Genomic DNA, 6,898 nt, shown 5'->3' with positions numbered 1-6,898 from the left:
TTTTAGGAAAAACAAAATTTATAGACGAAGAAGTGCTTTCTCTCTGTATAGTACTATAGATCCATAGATGAATAGGTTACTATTAGGTCGGTCATGATTCATGTTAAGAAATAGATCACTCACCACCTCCTTTTTTTATTTATTTTTTTTTTTTTTTGAAAACACTCCTTTTTTAATGGCAAAAAAAAAAAAAAGTCAAGGTCGCATCTGGCTGCCCATAAAAAAATAAAGGACACGTAGAAGGCAAAAAAAAGAAAGTTTATTTTAAAAAATCCAACTCACCGACTTTCGGAAATCGCGTGAAAATTCCAGAAAGCGCGTCAAATATAGAAACCTTAACCGCCTCATCCACCTTATAAATACCCCCTCAAAACCCTCCTCTTCTTCATTATATCTTTTATGCTCTGTATTTTGCTTCGTCTTCTGTCTTCGTCTCTCTCCGTTTTATTTTCTGCTTCGCTGTTTTTGCGTTTTATCGTCTTGCGTAATTTGTGATCGGGATTCTGTTTATTTGAATTGATGATTGTAGGGTTTTGATCGTTTTCTATCTTGATTGTTGCTGCTTTTCTTTGGATTGATCGGTATTCTGTTTGCGGGATTTGTAATCGTTTGGTTGAGGATTCAATTTCGTTGAAGAACTGGGGTTTGATTTGTGATTTGATTTAATTTTAATTATCAATTTCTACGATTATCTACGAATTCGGTCGTTTCTTTTCTGTGATTGTGATCCTGCAGTTGCTTCTTGGAGGTTGATTTATTGGTGGTGATCAAGTAGGTTTTTTTTGGTTGATTTTATTGCCGAATTTCGTCAAAGGTTTGCGCTTATTTTGATGCTGATTGGTTACCAAATTTTTCGAATTAGGGTTTTTGGTTGGTTTTTGTAGAGCATGCAATAAATCGGTCTTCAATTAGTTGATGGTTGATTTCGTTTCCAAAGATCGTCATAAAGGTTTGCGCTAATTGATTGGTCTGTTGAAGTGGTTGATTACCAATTTTTTCGAATTAGGTTTTTTTTGGGTTTGATTTTTGTTGAGCATTCAGTTGCGTACTCGCTTTTGATTTGTGGGTGATCATGTTAAGGTTTGGGTTATCAATTGAGGTTTGATCTGTCGCGCTGATTGATTATCAATTTTTTCGATTTTGGGGTTATTGGTTGAATTATTGTTGATTTCGTTTCCCAATATCATCTCAAAGGTCTGCAGGATGGGTGTTTAGTTTCCTCTAAAGCTGTTTTGATTTGCCGTTTTGACTGGTTCCGAATTATTGGTGTTTCTAGTGGCATAATATTTTGCAGATTTTCGAACAATCTAGCTGTCGCTGTGAAATACTACCAATTATCACCAAAAATCATCCACAAGTCTAGATAATTTGGGTAAAAGTTTAAATTTTTACATAACAAATTTGATTTTGAAGTAGTTGGACTTGATATTGGTTATTGATTAATTCGTGAAGATTATTATTATTGCATAGTGACTAATTTGGTTAATTAGCTGATACCAAGACTTACAAGGAAAAAAATTACATTGCGAGGAGGACTCAGTGGTTGGGTATTTGATTGAGGTTTATTAGCTGATACTAATTTATTGTTGGAATTTTTCTGTCTTGCCTTGCTTGTTTGCTGTTAAATTATTAGTGATCAAGTCGGTTGCCTTTATTTGCTAAAAGGTTTGCTTATTGTTGGAGATTTCTATTTGTTTGGTGATATGGTTGCTTCTTGACAGTTGAATTACTGGTGATCAGGTTGTTGTACTTCTATGAAAAGGTTTGTCCTGATTTGGTGTCATGATTTGCTTAAAGGTTTTGACTTCTTTATTTTGCTTGTTGTTGCTTTAGCTCTTGCAGATGTTTTGTGTAGGTTTATGCTTAGTGTTTGAATCGTCAAGTAGGTTATTTGTTGATTTCATGGCCAAATTTCTTCAAAGGTTTGTGCTTATTGATGATTGATCAGGACTTCAGGAGTGCTGATGGGTAACCAATTTTTATGAATTAGGGTTCTTTAGTTTGATTTTTGTAGATCATGCAGAAGTTAAATAATCGTTATTCAAGTACGTTGTCTGTCGATATCGTTGATCATTAAAGAGGTTTGCGCTATGATATGATATATCAATAGATTGGATTGATTACCAATTTTTTTCGAATTCGGTTTTTAGTTTGGTTTGATTCTTTTTGAGCATGCTGTTGCTTATTGGCTGTTGAATAATCGGTGATCACCTTGGATGAATGTAAAGGTTTTGCGCTATTTGATACTTGAAGTTGCTTGTTGGCTGTTTTATAATTGGTGATCAAGTTGGCTGAATAAAAAGGTTTGGGTTAATTGAGGTTTGATTATCACGCTGATTGAATATAAAATTCTTTGAATTTAGGGTGTTTGGTTTGATTTTTGATTATCAGAAAGGCTTGCAGGTATTGGTGTTTGATCTGTAGAGCTGTTTTGATTTGACGTTTTGTCTGTTGCTGCACTGTTTTTTGTTACATAAAAGTGTTGCAGGAGTTATGGGCAGCTACTTTTGCAGTTTTTGGACAATCATGCTGCTGTGATAATTACCAGTTATCACCAAAAATTATCCACAAACCTATCTTGACCAAAAAAAATTGGGTAAATGTATAAATTTCTATATAACTAATCTGATTTGTAGTAGTTTAACTTGGTATTAATTTATTTCTGATTAGTGATTAATTTTTATGAATATTATTATTGTTAGTGGTGCTTTTTAGTGACTAAAATGTCTAACTAACCTGACACGAGACTTGCAAAGAAAAAATTGCCTTGCGGTGAGGACAGAATGGATGGGTAATTTATTGAAGTTTGAGGTTTGATTTCTTTATAATCAGTTAATTTATTGGTGGAGTTTCCTTTGCCTTGACTTGCTTCTTTGCTGTTAAATTATTGGTGATCAAGTAGGTGGTTGTTATTTGCTCTAAGGTTTGCTTATTACTGGATATTTCTTTTTAGTTGGTTATGTGGTTATTTGTTGACAGTTGAATTGTTGATGATCAAGTTGGTGTTGTAATATTCTTTAAGGTTTGTGTTGATTTGGTTTCACGATTTGCTTAAAGGTTTTGGCTTCTTTATTCTGCTTGTAGTGGCTTTAGCTCTTGCAGATGTTAAATGTGTGTTTACTTAATTGCTTTCGGCCACCCAAAGTCTTGTGAATTTGTTTACTCATGTCATGATGAAGTGATGGGCCTGATTGTGTACAGTAGTAGGGTGTCATTGTATACTTGTAGATTAATTACTCGAACATTTGATGATGGTGTGGTTGAGGTTCTTTGGTTCCTTGAGTTTGGGTGTGGGACTCTGAAGTTTTCTGTTTTATGATGGTTTAATTGGAATTTTGTTTGCAGTATGCTGGCTTTTATGTGTTCTATTCTTGTTCAATCATGGACCTAATTTGCTGCTTCTTATGGATTGGTCAGTATAATATCTGTGGCAGTTGTGATCTTTCAAATTTAATTCCGCCGAAGAATTTGGGGTTTGATTTATTTTTATGTTTGAAATTTAATTTCTATGAATTCCTCCAAGTTATGTTTTTTTCTTATTTATGATCATTAGCATCCAGTGGCTTCTTGGTGTTAGAATCCTCAGTGATCAAGTATGTTTTTTTGTCGATTTTGTTGCCAAATTTTGTCAAAGGTTTGCCCTTATTGATGCTTGATCAACTTGGGTAACCGTTTTTTTTGGAATTAGGGTTTTTTGGTTTGATTTCTTGTTGAGCTTGCAGTTGCTTATTAGCGGTTGATTAATCGGGTGATCAAGTTGGCTGAATAAAAACGTTTTATGTTAATTGAGGTTTGATCTATTGCGTTGATTGATTAAATATTTCTTCGAATTTGGGGTTTTTGGTTTAACTTTTGAAGTTTGGCATGACGAAGATGTTCAGAAGGGTTTGCTGGATTGGTGTTCGATCTCTAGAGTGGTTTCGATTTTTAGTTTTGACCATTGCTGTGTTGTCTCTTGTCGTAAATTTTTTTGCAGTTTTTCGGATAATCAAGCTGTTGCTGTAAAAGACGATTACCAAAAATTACCCTCAAACCTTTATTAACCAAAAAATTTGGGTAATAGTTTAATTATTTATATAACAAATTTGATTATGAAGTAGTTGGACTATGTAATTTATTATTGATTAGTGATAAATTGTTAGGAATATTATTATTTCTTAGTGCTTTTCAGTGACTAATTTGGTTGACTACCTGATAACTGAACCATGCAAAGAAGTTTTTCATTGCGCCGATGAGGATTGAATGGTTGGTATTTGATTGGAGTCTGAGGTTTGTAATCTTATTTGTTAACTGTTTATTGTTGGATTTTTTTTTTTTTTTTTTTGTCTCGACTTGTTTCTTTGTGGTTAAAAATATTAGTGATCAAGTTCGTTGTTGCGATATGCTCAATTGTTTGCTTATTGTTGGGGATTTTGCTCTGTTTGGTCATGTAGTTGCTCTTTGGCGGTTGAATTAATGGTGATCAAGTTTGTGTTGTGATTTGGTTAGAGGTTTGCGCTATATTATTTTGATACACAATACTGGGAGATCGATTTCTTGTTGAACATCTGATGATGGTGTATGGTTGATGTTAAATTTTATAAGCAAATGGTTCTGCTTTTAGTTTTTTTTTTTTTTTTTTTTGGTCTCTTGTAGTCCTGTTTGATCATAGACCTAATTTGCTACATTTGTGTGGCTGAATACTGTAAATGACTCTTGTAAAACCTTTCCTTGCGACTTTATACCCGTTATTGTCTTCTTTAGGTATTTATTTATCAATCATGAAGTAATGTCTTGAGTTGTTATTTTGTTGTGATAGATATCGCCTCAGTGTTGCACGCTTGCTGGAGATTACAATGATTCGTTTCTACTTTCTACTGTGTTATTTACAGCTAGTATGGCATTAGGAAAATTCAATTGTTAAGTATTTCTTTTTTGTGAGTGAATTAGTTTCAGCTTCCTGGTATGTGTGCTTATCCTTATAATGTTAATTTATTTATTTACTTTAAAATTTGTTGTTATTGTGATTTTTTTTCAATTAGCTTGTGGTGTGAAGCATTTGGCAATTCTCATGGTCAGTGATGGTTGGTAAGAGATGATTTAAGGTGTAGACTGTAGAACCAGTTTCTTAGCCTGCTAATGTCTTCGTGACTCCTAGTGTGCTTCATGAATTACTCAAATGTTTTTAATGTTTATGAAGGTATGTGATAGTTTGTGGCAGACTAAAGAATTTTATCACTTATAATTTTGGTATGATTCATTTAATTATTTGCTGGAGTATTTTTTATTTTTTTTGTATGTTTTTAATTGCATATTTCTATGTAGTTTTAGAGTTAACTTGGAAGTGGAGAACTTTGTTTTTCTTGCAGACACTGCACTATTTTAAAAAATTGATGGTTTGATACACTTTACGAAAGCAGTCAGGTTTTGCTTGTGCTTTGATGGTTTTAAGATGTGTGGTATTTTGTATCTCAGAAGTGCCTGTGTTTGCTTGTGATTACACAGATTGATTTCTACTCTTTCCAAGTGATGTGGTATTGGATTTATTTCGTGAATGCTAACATTGTGTTGCGACTTTTTTTTTTTTTGTCAATTTCTAATTTCTGCATTCTGATGTGGTGATATACGCTTATTGTCTTTCTTTGATTTTAACTTGCGTGGTATTAGCTTGTGTAGTGAAGCATTAGGTGTAAGTCGAAGTGGTATAGTGCACTGCAGATTTAAGTGTTTTTCAGGTAGACTCCTCCTTTTGAAGGTGGTAGTGTTATTCGTGTACCACGATGTCTTTTGGCTTGCTCTAAATTTGTTATTTTCCTTAAGAGGGGGGGGGGGGGTAAGTGGTTTGGGGACCTCATGACATATTTGGTGTTGTATTTATGTTCTGTAACTTAAATTTCATTTTTGTTATGCGTTTTGTTTATAATTGGTTTGTTGTGAAGCATTTGGCAGTACTCATAGTCGGTGATCATGATTGATTATAGGTATCCAACTGTCGAGGTAGTTACTTTTCTTGATGCCTTTTCTTTAGTCCTTGACTCCTTGTATTCTACATAGATTTGCTTGGCTTACATATTATTAGTGTTTTGTATATGTCCAACTGAACAATTTTATGTTAATAAATTTTCCTGTTTGCCCTTTTTCTGTATGTGTGTGCGTGTGTTAATAATAATAAATGCAGAGTTTTGTGGTTTGTTTCTAGTGCAGATACCACACTTTTTGGTAGAATTTGATGGAGTTATACTTAAAAGAATTTTATGATTGGTAATATATCAATATGGCTGTATGCCTGTATTATTTTAGTTTTAAATTTTATTTTCGCATAGTTTTAAGTGACTGCTGGAGTTGAGTGAATGGAAGTGGAGAATTTTGTTGTTTGTTTGTTCTTGCAGATTTACAGTCATAAGTTTTGGATAATCTGATTCCTTCTTCACATCTGTGGTGACCTGTATTCTTCCTATTATCAATTGTCTTACTTTTGGCAATCACACCTAAATGACAGAAAAGAATTGACAAAGTTCTATTATTTATTTATTAATTAATTATTAATTATCATTTATATATAATTTATTATTTATTTATTATTTATTATTTATTATTTATTATTTATTATTTATTATTTATTATTTATTATTTATTATTTATTATTTATTATTTATTATTTATTATTTATTATTTATTATTTATTATTTATTATTTATTATTTATTATTTATTATTTATGTTTATTTTATCGTTTATCGTTTATCGTTTATCGTTTATCGTTTATCGTTTATCGTTTATCGTTTATCGTTTATCGTTTATCGTTTATCGTTTATCGTTTATCGTTTATCGTTTATCGTTTATCGTTTATCGTTTATCGTTTATCGTTTATCGTTTATCGTTTATCGTTTATCGTTTATCGTTTATCGTTTATCGTTTAT

At 32.3% G+C, this 6,898-nt stretch overlaps 1 long non-coding RNA gene across 1 annotated transcript; it reads left to right on the top strand.

The window, feature by feature from the left end:
* The first annotated feature begins 200 nt into the window (after nt 1-200).
* Nucleotides 201-6,502, top strand: LOC110694156. Its single transcript, XR_002505774.1, has 2 exons — nt 201-2,596; nt 2,703-6,502. It is a non-coding gene; the product is annotated as an uncharacterized LOC110694156 (long non-coding RNA).
* Nucleotides 6,503-6,898: the final 396 nt, after the last annotated feature.

This window comes from Chenopodium quinoa, unplaced genomic scaffold (assembly GCF_001683475.1).
Source record: "Chenopodium quinoa cultivar QQ74 unplaced genomic scaffold, ASM168347v1, whole genome shotgun sequence".
NCBI lineage: Eukaryota > Viridiplantae > Streptophyta > Magnoliopsida > Caryophyllales > Amaranthaceae > Chenopodium > Chenopodium quinoa.
Note: the sequence above shows the minus strand (reverse complement) of the source record. Positions and strands in the feature narration are given on the sequence as shown.